The 13230-nt window shown below is 36.8% G+C and overlaps 1 protein-coding gene across 5 annotated transcripts in view; it reads right to left on the minus strand.

Annotated features, from left to right (window-relative positions):
* The window catches only part of GREB1L (GREB1 like retinoic acid receptor coactivator), a 269160-nt gene that overhangs the window by 165856 nt on the left and 90074 nt on the right, over positions 1 to 13230 (minus strand). For all 5 annotated transcript variants that reach the window (XM_038543678.1, XM_038543677.1, XM_038543676.1 and 2 more), the window contains exon 2: positions 4271 to 4374. The gene's annotated coding sequence lies outside the window, so the exon portion shown is untranslated. The remainder of the gene's footprint in view (positions 1 to 4270; positions 4375 to 13230) is intronic.

Here is a 13230-nt window from a genome sequence, read left to right on the forward strand (position 1 = left end):
AGGCAGTTAGAAATTCAGGACTCAAGCTCTGGAGTGGGAACTCAACAAACCCTAGAAACAGACAGCTGCCACACAGATAACTGGTATTGGTACTGGTGAGATTACCTAGGGACTGCCATCACAGAGAAGGTATATAGAGTAAGAGTCAAGGGGGGACGTCTGAGAAACACTCTCATTTGAGAGTCAAGCAAAGGAAGAGGAAAACCTCTTTGCAGATGAAGGAGCAGTAGGAGAATTAGGAAGGAAACCAGGAAACTATAAGGTTGTGAAGGCCAAGGGACAAGAGATTTTGGAGAAATGTGAGGTAGTCAACAGTTTCAACAGGTAGGGGAGGTCAAATAGGACCAAGAATGAAAATGTGCCATATAGCAATTAGTCCTTCAAGAAGAGTGGTGAACTAGGACAGAAATCAAGTAGTAGCTGTTGGAAAGGTAGAATGGCAGGAAAGAGACAATAGAACGAGGGATGCTTACAGGATGAGTTTCTTCCCTCCAAAGAAAGTGAGAGGTAGAGATACTGAAGAAAGGAGATGATTAATGGAATAAGGCCCTAGAAAGGTAGAAAAAGAAAGGAACAGATAGAAGACACACATCAATGGCAGAACTACAGGGCAGGAGCCTGGGTCCCTGATGACAGCAGAAATGCCTTACCAGCTGCAGACAATTACTCCCAAACTTTCTGTGGCAAAGAAATAAACTTCTGACGTGGTGTTTAGTGTTTCCTGTCATTTGCAGACAAATGTAATCCTGATACTGGAGAGAAGAGTGTTGAAAGAATAAGCAAGCCCCTCTCAAAAGCATTAAGACATGAAATAGCACAGTATGTTCTGAAGACAAGATCAGTCTGCAATTGCTAGACTATCAAAAGTGAGAGAGTGAGTGGTAGGAAAGGAAGATGAAAATGTAGACCCAGGTGTGAGGAGTTGAGACTGGATCCTATGGATAAAAAGTAGCTACATGAAAGGATGTTAAAGAAATTACATGTTCCCATTTTGGCTTCAAATAGATTCTTCTGTGGTAATCTGGAAGGGGCTCATGAGGCAGAACAGGATGTAGGGAGTGTGCTTAGAAATGTCTACTATAGTCCTAGTGAGAGATCATGATGCCTGCGTGGGTTCAGTTATAGTAGGATCACAGAGGATGGAAAGAACTGAGAAATACTTAGGAATTAAATCAGTAGGAATTAAAAAAAAAATAAAAAATAAAAAAAAAATAAATCAGTAGGAATTAGTGACCAATACCATGGGCAATTGATTCAGGGTGAAGCTTCAGTCTCTATCTTGCATTGCTTTTCTCCATCCCCACTGTTAGTACCTCAAATCAGGCATGCACTACCTTACATATTCATTCAGTAAATATTTATTGAGTGCCTTCTTTGTGCTGGGTCCTGCAGATACAGTGGTGAACAAGACAGAAATGGTCTTCACTCTCCTAGATCTTAGGAATCTCATTGCTGAAAGTTTCATTTGTGATATCTCATTTAACCCTCCAAATATCATTTGATAGAAGTATTACTATGTCTCCATCTTACAGATGAGGTCACCCAGTCTAAGAAAGTTTAATAATTTGCTTAAGATCACATGGCCAGCTAATAAGGTGGTGCCAGGAATCATACACAGATCCACCTTACTTTAAAGCCATGGTTTGGTTTGGTTTGGCTTTGCTCTACACTGAATGTGGACTCGAACTCATGACCCCAAGATCAAGAGTTGCATGCTTTATGAACTGAGCCGGACAGGTGTCCCTAAAGCCATATTTTTAATTACTTGACTATGTTCTCTCTCGTGCAATTACAGACCATGTGTTAAATACTATAACAAGGAATTCAGTGGTTTGGATGATTGCAGCCTCCTAGCTGGACATGCTTTCTGCACCTTCATGCTTCTAAAGTGCAAATTGGGGAGAATGGTGTTACCTCATCTAATTGAGGGCACTTGGAGGAAGATGAAGTTTTGTTTTTTTGTTTTTGTTTGTTTGTTTGTTTGTTTGTTTGTTTTGGGAAGATGAGGTTTTGAATGGGAGGTGATACACTGAGGTCTTAGATATAGTGATTTTGAGATGGCTATGAAATATCCAAGTGGAGATGTCTAGCAGCAATGTGATAGACAAATCTGAAGGTTAGGGGGAAGCAGGGTTGGAGATAAAGCACTTGGCATCACTAGTACTTAGAAGTCAGTCAAATTAAGGCAATTACTGGGACTCTTCAGGAGCTCCTAGAAATAAGAGGAGCAACCTGTTAAGAAAAGGGCAGTTGGGTAAAGGCTTAAAGAGAGTGAAATAGATAGAACAGTCGATAGAGGAAAAAAAGAGAGGAACTCACCAAGGGCACTCAACTCAAAGATATAATTAAGTTGTATTTAGGGTTAGAGAGAATGAATTTATAGTTGAAATCGATCTGTGTGGTTGAGGGGTTTTCTCTAGCAGCAATAACCAACTCAAGAATAGGAAAACTTGCAAAAAATTTTTATCATTTTACAAGTTCCTTTCTTTTCTCCCACTCAGATTTAAGACCTTGCCTGTGAGATCCCAGAGCACCCTGATTTTACCTTTGATCTGCTAATGAGCACTTGACCTATCAGGTTCTATTTAAGTTCACCTCCCCTTTGGACTTTGAAATCCTCAAAGTTCTTTGAGACTTTGAAAATTCCAAAGTTCTTTGTCTTTTGAAAACCTGTGTGGTGTTTTTTTTTTTTTCTTAATATATATAATCATTTTTATTTCCTATTATGTACTTATTTTTATCTCCAGGTTAGACTGCAGAGTGTCTGAGGGCAGGGATTGTGATTTTGCACAGTTTTGTAGGAACATCACTGCAGTTCAATGCCTTATACACAGTATTTCATTAAACATTTGTGGGATCAGATTGACTTCAATCCGAAAGCTGCAATGTGTACACTAACCAACTATCTAATTCCATCAAGCAGTGATTTTTAAGTTTTCCAGACTTGGAATGAACAATCCTCTACTCTCAACCTTTCATTCTCTGTTTTTCATTAAGAGGTAGTTAGGACACCTCCACCAGGTATTTTAACATTTTGACTTTGGAGTTTGGACCTTACCAATAGCTCTCTAGGCTTTTTGACCATAGATGATCTACTAAGTATTTCTGGGTCTGCTGAATCTGTGTTGGTAAAACTCAAAAAATTGGACCTGATGATTGAAGATGTCCCTTCTTGTTGTAAAATCCAAAGATTCAAAGAAAAAAAAAAGTGACCAGCAGCAAAAAAACCAAACAAATAAAAATAAAATAATACCCAAAAATTCCATGACCCCTGGAAAACCTTTAAACCATACTTGAGAACACTGCCTTATAAAGCACAATTAAAACATGGATGCCAAGTGAAATAAATCAGAGACACAAATACCATATGACTTAAATTATATATGGAATATAAAAAACAAAACAAATGAACAAACAAACAGAAACCAGAAACAGACTCATAAATAGAACAAACTAGTGGTTGCCAGAATGGAAGGGGTTGAGGGGATGGGCAAAATAGGTCAAGGGGATTAAGTGGTACAAACTTCCAGTTATAAAATAAGTCAAAAGGTGCCTGGGTGGCTCAGTTAGTTAAATGTCCAATTCTTGATTTTGGCTCAGGTCAGGATCTCAGGGTTTTGAGATTGAGCCCTGCACTAGGTGTAGATTCTGCTTAAGATTCTCCCTCTCTTACTTCCTCAGTGCTCCTTCTCCCCCACCCCCCAAATGCCATGTGCTCTCTCTCTCTCTCTAAAAAAATAAAAATAAAAATAAATAAGTCAAGGAGATGGAAAGTACAGATAGGGAATATAGTCAATAATATTGTAAGAATTTTGTATGATGACACATGGTAACTACACTTATGGTGAACATTTCATAATGTATACAACTGTTGAATCACTATGTTGTATACCTGTAATATTATATGTCAGCTATACTTAAAAAAAAAAAAACCATTGGTGCCATGTTTCCTGACTGGAAAATGGCAAATAAATTCCTATCTCTATAAAGTTAGGCTACAATCTACAGAGCATATTACTTCTAAAATGAAGACACTGACATTTTACATTTAATTATTGTTTTAACTGCTGATTCAAACATTTAATAGATGCAAGATGTTTTTCAACAGGCTTATCCAAAAATCAAATGAAAGGGCACCATCGTTCACTTTGGTAGTAAAAAGAGAAGAAAGCTAGAATATGAAACACCATCTGAGATCTTATGTGTACCTTGATAACACTTTCCTTTTTTTTTTTTTTTTTTTCAGATGAGAAACCGAAAAGTGACTTACTCAAGGTTACAGAAGTACTAAATGGCAAGGCCGGTAGTAGAATCCAGGGCTTCCAGTCATATGCCTTTTTTTTTTTTTAAACAACCAAATTGGTCAAAAATCTCCTGAAAGACAAAAACAGATGAAGGTGAAATGCCAGTTGGTTGAGTTTAAACAGAGACTCCACTTTGTTCTTTCCAGGTTCAATAATAAACAATTCTAGTGATTAGCATGAAGGGCTGGCAGATGAAACATTTGACTCCTAAACAAAAATATTTGTATTTTTGCACCACAGTTTGTAAATCAATTGTAAAAATTAAAGGAAACAGAAAACAGAGAATTAGCAAACCCAGAACTCAATTTTCCTTCACTCTTTTGGAAGACAGAAAAAACAAAACAAAATCCCCGTGGTTCCCTTCATTAGCAGCCAGGGTGGTGAGTCCCATTGTAAATCCCACATATAAAGGCTCATGGCTACCTGCAGAGCCTAGGAGTACCAATCACATTAGTGAAGACACCAGATGACCAAAGGAAGCAGTGAGGGTCTGGGAAAGCTAGTAAACAAAAGGCAGCATTCCAAATGAATGCCATTGCTAGAGTCTGCATTGTAAAATGCCTGGATTTGAGAACCCTAAAGCAGATTAGCTTAAGGCAACAAAAGATTCAAACAAGATACAAAGAGCTCATTTTGACACATTAAGAAATTGTCTTCATTAGATCATCAGGTGCTTAAGTGTAATTATTAAAAAAAAATAATTCCACCTAAGTTGTGGTTGAAGAAGCTGTCCTAGAAGATACCTATACATGGTTCTTGAATATAACATGTTCGTGACCAAAATTCCTAAACCAGATATGCTGGCCTTTTTCCTTTTAATTTTCCTGACTTTTTGAAGGCCTGCAATGACTCTTAAAATTTGTTATACACACCATTTCAACATACCACTCTGCTCACGGACACTAGTACTTTAAACACCAACTAGGAAAACTTGAATCTCTCCAACTGTAAGTGATTTTTCTTCCATGTTGCTGCCTCACAAAGAAAATAAGTAAAAGTTTTAAGTATGAATTGCCAAAATGAAAAGCAGCAAAACATCAGACCATGGTATAATTTCCTGGACATTTTCCATCACTTGTCATGCTAGTTTGGCTCTTGTTGCAAAGTTTAAACTCAAATACACATTAAATGCTTAAATTTGAAAATGTGGAAGGAAAGTCTTATTTATTTTCACGTGGAGGACCCTGATATTTGCTGCTGTTTGTTTTGTTTTGAGGGGGGAGTTAGAGAATTATGTTCAATAAATTTAATAACTACCAATATTGTTTGCCAGTTTTATTTACTAGATATCCATAGTGCTAAGCTTAATAATGCTGATGTAAAGTAAAAATAATTACTTATTGAAAGTCCTGTAAGAAGACATGGTCTCTGGCAATATGTGTAGTACTGGATCGAATGGCCTTCCAGTCAACATTGTCAGGTGAGCAGACCATCAATCAGTCTGAAATTTTACAAATGTATTTAAAGATCTCCTATCAATAGCAGATAAGCAGACAGGCAAGAACAGTTCTGATAAAGCCTATAAGTCAAATTTGAAGTATAATAATGAGAAGCTTTCCCTGTAATTTCTATTTGAAAATTAATATCTCATCATATCTCTTCAGTTTGATAAATAATCACCCCTCACCAAGAACACAAGTAGTTCAGGTCCCACTTTCTCTTGGAGAGATACTCCCTTTGTTTTGTCAGTCCCTAACAGGGTCATAAGCAAGGCTTCACTGACACAGAAGGAAACAGTTCACACCTAATGGGCTGATGTCACCTGCAGCTTTTAAACCAGGTGAAAACTTTGACTTCATTTATATTCAAGTGAAAAAACACTGGAAGAGTTCAGGGAGTCTAAACTCCTAACAGCTTTCTGGCTTCACCTCTCCACTAGGTTTAAAAGTTATATAATCACAATAACATTATAATTAAACTTAAAATTTCTATAAAATTTATTTTAAAAATATAATCAATCACCCTTGTTTGACAGAAGCAAAAAGAAGTAGAAGAATAAAGGGACTGGTGGCTGAGCCACATTTCAAGTTTACTGCAGGCAAGGGGCACAACCTTCACCCCCAACCCCTTCAAACCCTCACTAGTGCTGTGGCTTCTCTAACCTTTTCAGTTTGGTCACATAGACAATGGCAGAAATATGTTCTATCAAGTCAGTAACAGAGTATTTTTTCAGCTCCTTATTTGCTGACTGCATTCATGAAGTGTCTCCTTTCATTGTCTCATCTGTCCATTCCCTGTCTCCTTGGTTGGTAAGCGACAGAACCAAGAATGGCCTAACCTATGCTGCTCCTAAAGCAGTGAAGACAAGTAGTGTGGGGAGTGAGAAATCTGATTCAAATCATGCTCTACTACTTTACAATCACATGGCTTGGGCTAGTTATCTGTAAAATGAGAATAATGTCTCCTACCTCATAGAGTTATAGTAGATACGGTATGGAAAGCACCTGGCATACATTAGGCATACAATCAATGTTAATATTCTTCCTTATTAAAAAAGTATTAAGGGGGATCCCTGGGTGGCGCAGCGGTTTGGCGCCTGCCTTTGGCCCAGGGCGCGATCCTGGAGACCCGGCATCGAATCCCACGTCGGGCTCCCGGTGCGTGGAGCCTGCTTCTCCCTCTGCCTATGTCTCTGCCTCTCTCTCTCTCTCTCTCTCTCTCTGTGTGTGACTATCATAAATAAAAAATATTCTTCCTTATAGAAATCCCTAACTATAGGAAAAATTATGCTTTTATAGAATTCTTTCATGTATATCATCTCAGTTAATCCTTATAAGACTACCACACTCAAAAGTAGCAAGGTACTCAAATGTATATTTTCTGCCACCAGAACCAACTTTTTTTCTATTGGGCTACTATGTGAGGCACTCTAGCGATGGAGACCACAACATATCTCTATATCCTCAGCTCCTGTGGGTAAAGATGCAGAGCATGGGTTAAAATGGGAGGGATCTTAGAAGCAAGCATATGAAGCAGAAACTAGATATACAATCAAACAAACCCATACTACTTAGTAGGGTAACTACCAAAGAGAAAATGTCCTTAAGGTTCATCAATAAAGTATCCTTTATGATAAAAAAAGGCAATAAGAATAAAAGTGAAACATAATTATAACATCCTAGGTGCTACAATTTTACAAGAATGTGATTATTTTACGTTGGTCACACACAAAAAGTCCTTATGAAAATAACAGACCTACAAAACACTATCTTAGCCTAAGGTTGAGAAAGGTTTCCTATTGTCATTAGATGCAACCAATATCTACATTAACCAAGATTTCCTAAAAACACTTCAGAATTATGAGAGCTTTCATACACTTTACTTCCTTTAATCCTCACAATAACAACCTGAGATACATATTGTATTTGTTATGAGAATACAGACTCCAAAAGACTGAGTGACTTATTTGAGAAAGTGCTGACACCCAAACCTACATTCTTTAAGCCCTATATGTGCATTCTTTAAGCTAAGCCACACTATGTTCTCTGTAGTAATAGAAAAGAACATGTGAAATGGTCCAAATTGTAATCACTACTGTCAATTAATACTCAGGAGAGAACTAACAAATGTTACATTGGTTAAACATGAGTTTGCTTATACAGATTGTAAATATCCTAATTAGAGACTTCTGAGGTCAGAATGATATTCATTGTTTAGGATTGAAAATAATTTTTTAAGTTATTCCTGGTCTACTACCGAAGTCAAACTAAAAGAAAATGTGATTCCTAACTCACTCCATTCTGATTATATACAATTAAGTTCTGAATTTACTATTTGCATTTTTTAAACTTCAAGTTTTCTAATAAGATAAATTTAAAGCTTGGGGTACAAGAGTGGCTCAGTCCGTTAAGCGTCCGACTCTTGATTTTGGCTCAGGTCCTGATCTCAGAGGTTGTGAGATGGTGCCCCACATAGGGCTCTGCACTCATTGGGGAGTGTTCTTGAAGATTCTCTCCCTGTGCCCCTCCCCACATGCACGCATGTACATGCTTTCTCTTGCTCTCTCTCTCTCAAATAAATCCCTTTTAAAAAAGATAAATTTAAAGCTTAATTCAGAAAGACAAATTTTTATCCAGGAATATGATCTTCCCTCTTCCTTATTACTTTTCTTTCTATTACCTGCCCTGGTAAAATCTTTGTTGAGAAGCAAAATATAAGGAATTTTCTAATTAATGGAGTTGAGGTATGTGGACCAATGGTATATAAGTTGAAAGACAAAGTGCTTTTTATTTTGGGATAAAAAGTAAAAAACTACTTTCTCTAAGGAGAACCCAAAGAAGAATAACAGACAGAAACATGTGATCCCAGCTATGGATGGGGAAAATCAACAGTTAGGTGAGGTGGAACAGTTTGTTCTGCCAACTTGGGTGCCCAGAGAGGCTCTTAAAGTCACTTTGCTAGCTGGATAGTATCGGTGGTGATGGTAGAAAGTGCTGAATGACAAATCAGGAGTCATAGTGAGGAAAAATTGAATGGTTCTTCTCATTTATTTCAGCAACTGTCACAGCATGGGCTATATTTGACCTGAATGTAACTAAATAGAAAATCTGGCTGGAACTACTACTATCTAATTTTTCTTGATGAAACCAATGTGCCCATTGAGATACCATTAAAGCTCAGCATCATTTAGATCAGTGTTTCTCATGAAGTCTAATTCAAGGACTGCATCAGAATCACCTAATGAACATATTCATCATGTAGATTCCCTATCCTCTCTCTCAGAGATTTATGACTCACCAGTTATATAGATAAGGACTCTGGAACCTGCATTTTGAAAACCCTGGAAAGTGTTGCTAGATTTAGCAAATAGGCAACCCTAACTCCAGATGATTCTATGACATTAGAGTTTGAAAAATCACTTACTTGGAAAAAGTGGGGGGGACCAAAATTGTGTATGATTGTTATATGGTATGCTTATTTATAACAATTAGCCAGACACATTAAAAAAAAAGGAAAAAACTCATTGTCTGTGTTTAGGACTGGCTACTTGACTGCTTTGTGCTTCAAGCTCTCCCTCTGGAAGATGGAAACAAACCAATGATGGTGCCTACTAGGCCCCCGCTACTCTGGTTATGCTCAAAGAATGTACCCAAGAACACAAGAGAGTTAGAAAAGCCATTTTGTCATGACAACAGCAAATTGCTCCTGGGATAAGCATCACGTACACCCCCACCACTTTTTGGATGCCTGTGGCATTTGACCTTTACTTCTTCCTCTCAGACTGGCCCTAGCAGGGAACCAAAGCATCCAAAAAAAGAAAAAAAAGAAAAAAAAAAAGAAAAGAAACATTATCAACTAGTTTTTTCACTGTAAAACCTTAAAAAAAATCAATTGGCACACTAAAAACAATCCCAACAATTTCCTAGGGAAATAACTGTTCTCATAAAATCTTATAGAAATCATTTGGATGAAATATTATACTTAGCACCCTCTCCCCCACAAAAAAAACCCAACTCTTCTAGGTTTTATATTCCACCCTCCACCCACCTCAGTAGCTTCTAACCAAGCTTTAATAATAGTAATTTGAATCTGTGTTACATGAAGGAAGTGTATCTAAAGGACATTGTGGAATGTTCAACTCTATAATAAGAGGCATCAAGCCTGTGGAATTCTGGTAAAGAAGACTGCAAATGACATTCCCATTTCATGGAAAAGTTAAACAGAAAAACTGCAGTATTATTAAATACCAATTATTAAAATAGTTCACTAGGGAAGGGATGCCAGAAGGGAGAGAAGTTCTGAGTAAGTGGTTTAGGAGCATAGAAGGGTGGAGGTGAGGATAGAAAGACATACGGGGAGTCTGCAAAGGTAAATTTTGATGATTAGCGGTATCTTGGTGGTTAGTAAATGCCAGTGTGTTTTAGAATCACGGTACTGCTGCCTGTGACAGCCTGTTCTGAGTTGTCAAAGTCAGTGTATGCCATAAAGGTAAATTGAAAAGTTAATCACATTAAGAGCTCCCACATGGGGACGCCTGGGTGGTTCAGCAGTTGAGTGTCTGCCTTTCACTCAGGGCATGATCCTGTAGTCCTGGGATCAAGTCCTGCATCAGGCTTCCTGCAAGGAATCTGCTTCTCCCTCTGCCTGTGTCTCTGCCTCTCTCTGTGTCTCTCATGAATAAATAAATAAAATCTTAAAAAAAAAAAAGAACACACACAAATAAATATAATCTGACTTGACATAAAGGAGACCCAGAAAAATTTGTTTGCCTCTTCTAGTTTTCTAGTTGTATCGCTGGCATAAAGTCCTGTTGTCACTTTACTACTAACATATATGTGGAAAGGTAGGTCAAACATCATCTGATGTCATTTTCAGTATGAGAGCTTTGTTTCTATATAATGATATACTTGGGACTATTAAAATAGTCAGAGTCTTTCCTTATTATAATTACACAAGTCACTTCACAGAGGGAAGGAAGACACCTGATTCACACGACCAGGCACAGCCAAGGGAGCATGTGAACTTTCAACAGAAGAGGAAGCTTTGTACCAGATGTGAAAAAGTAAAGTTTATTTTTCCATTTAGCTTGTTTATTTAGGTAAGAAGGAAGGAGACAGCGGCTGCTTCCCATTCCAAACTGCTCAGGGAATGACTTTTCTTTCTTCTTTATAAATGAACAAAGTTGGCTTACTGCAGTTTCCAGAGGGATCTGGAAAGGAACCAAGTCACTAATGATTATATTTCATCTGTAGCTAGTTTAACCTTTGAAACCTGCCAATCAACAGACATGACCAAGAGGCAAGGTCAATGCAGCCTTGCCCATCTAGCATTCTCTTATTGTTTAGATGGAAAACAATTTATTAAAGATATTATTTTAAGAAATACAAAGCACATTGTAGAGAAGATAACCCAGGTCTTTATAAGATTCATTTAACAGCTGAGAAACCCCGAGGCTTAGGTTAGTTTCTTTTCCCCTTTAATTATTGTGATTAAGCAGCACAGTGATAAAGCTTTTACATTTAAAACAAAATAACCAAAGGAAAACATCTTTTGTCCTTGATTCATCTATCTTTTTGTTATTTTTGTCTGACACACCATTTGTTTCTAGACTAAAGATCTTCTTGGTATATATTCAAAGACAAATGCTATCATTTTCACAAATTATCAAGACATTCTTCTTAATCTTAAAGATATTACATGCTATTAATAACTAACATAAAATATACACAAAATAATCATTGATATTTTGATTATATATTCATTAGCAAAAAAAACAGGCTACAAAATATTAAATGGCTTTTCCCTCTTCATTTACACATCCATCTAAAAAAATACTTCCTCTTCTTCCCCCATAATATCCCCTCATCCTGCTTCTTGCAGGAAAAAAGAGAACACTATCACTAAGATTAATGGAGCATCAGTAAAGTATTTTAGGTACAAATGAGCCACTTTTATGTACTGCCAGAACAATTCAACAAGGGTTTAGAAGGAGAAAACCTGAAGTTCCTTTCCATTGAATTCATGCAGCTGGTGGTGATAAATGGATTGTTCTCCTTTAACAACAGGGTCAGAAAGACAAAGAAATATTTTCTATAACTGGCTATATTTTTAAATTAATTAGTAAACTTTTTTTTCTTTAAATGCCCTATGTCATCAAGATGAATTACCTCCAGTTTTAATTAAAGCCCTGTCAAAGGTAAACTTATATTGCTAGAATGCAAGAGTGGCATAACGAGATGATTTCTCTTTAAGTAAGACAACATGCAAAATGGTCACTCTTTCTAAAGGAAGAAGAAAAGGGATCGCTGAACTACTTCTGAACTTCCATTTCCTGGGATTGTTTCTTAAACTTTGTGTGTTTCACGAAAATCATCACTTTGGTTTATCATCTTTAAAAATAACCAAAAATAAAAAAAACAAAAATAGAATTGGTAATATATAAAATTTTAGATCCTGTGTGAAACTCAAGAATCCTAAATTTTGAATTTAAATCAGTTCTTCCAAGTGTTACTATCAAGTGTGAATTAAAGTAAGACTTACTTGGTCTTTGCTATGAATTCTCACAAAGATCTCAATCTGGCCCTACAATTGCTATAGTTACTGCAAAAATTACAATTGCTAGCATCAGGTAATATTTAATGCTAAATTTAAAGATTTTTTTCATGCAATCGAATAGTTTATTTTTATTTAAAACCAAGTTGTAGCTACCATTTCATAGCAGTCCTGTTGGGGTCCCAAGAGAGGTAGGGAAGAGTCTCTATAGAGTGGAGTAGTCACTGCAGATCTATTCTCAAGGCTCAGATGTAAAAGTCCACCACTGGTGATACCATATCACAAAGTCACCAAAATAATACATCAGTGTTAATATTTAATATAATTAGTAAATGAACACATATGTATATGTGTGGGCTTGTGTGCAGCACATATATGTGCATGTATACATAGTAATGCCCCCTTCTAATAAACATCGGATTTCTGGGAAACCTCAACTACCTATCCTTGAACCAGTCAAGCACCTGGAAATAAGAGAAAAACAAGTTTCCACAATGCAATACAGAGAGAAATGTAACTATTTGTATTGTAAGTGCAGGCTCACCCTCAGGTATAAAACAAAATAGTGGTTTACCAGAAACATGACACACTGGTTCCAGGGAGAAGTGATAACTCACCTAAAGAGAAGAGACTCCACATCTACAAAAAGTAGACAGTAATAAATAGAGAGAGTGCGTGAGAGTGAGAGAGTGTGCTACTCAGGCTATTTAGAATAGAAGCAAATAACCCTACACTAAATATTTCAATAGTCACTGAAGACATCATGGTAATTCACTGAACCAGAATAGCAGATCATTATAATGAGGGCCCTGAGTCAGTTAATGTGCATTATTTAAAAGGCAGAGTACTCAGTAATGTATTTTAGGTAGACCTTTCAATAGAATTTTTTTTTTTTTTAAGTTTTGAGGCTTCGGTTACCTGGAAAATAAAGTTA

The sequence above is a fragment of the Canis lupus genome, chromosome 7, assembly GCF_011100685.1.
Source record: "Canis lupus familiaris isolate Mischka breed German Shepherd chromosome 7, alternate assembly UU_Cfam_GSD_1.0, whole genome shotgun sequence".
In the NCBI taxonomy this organism is placed as follows: Eukaryota; Metazoa; Chordata; class Mammalia; order Carnivora; family Canidae; genus Canis; species Canis lupus.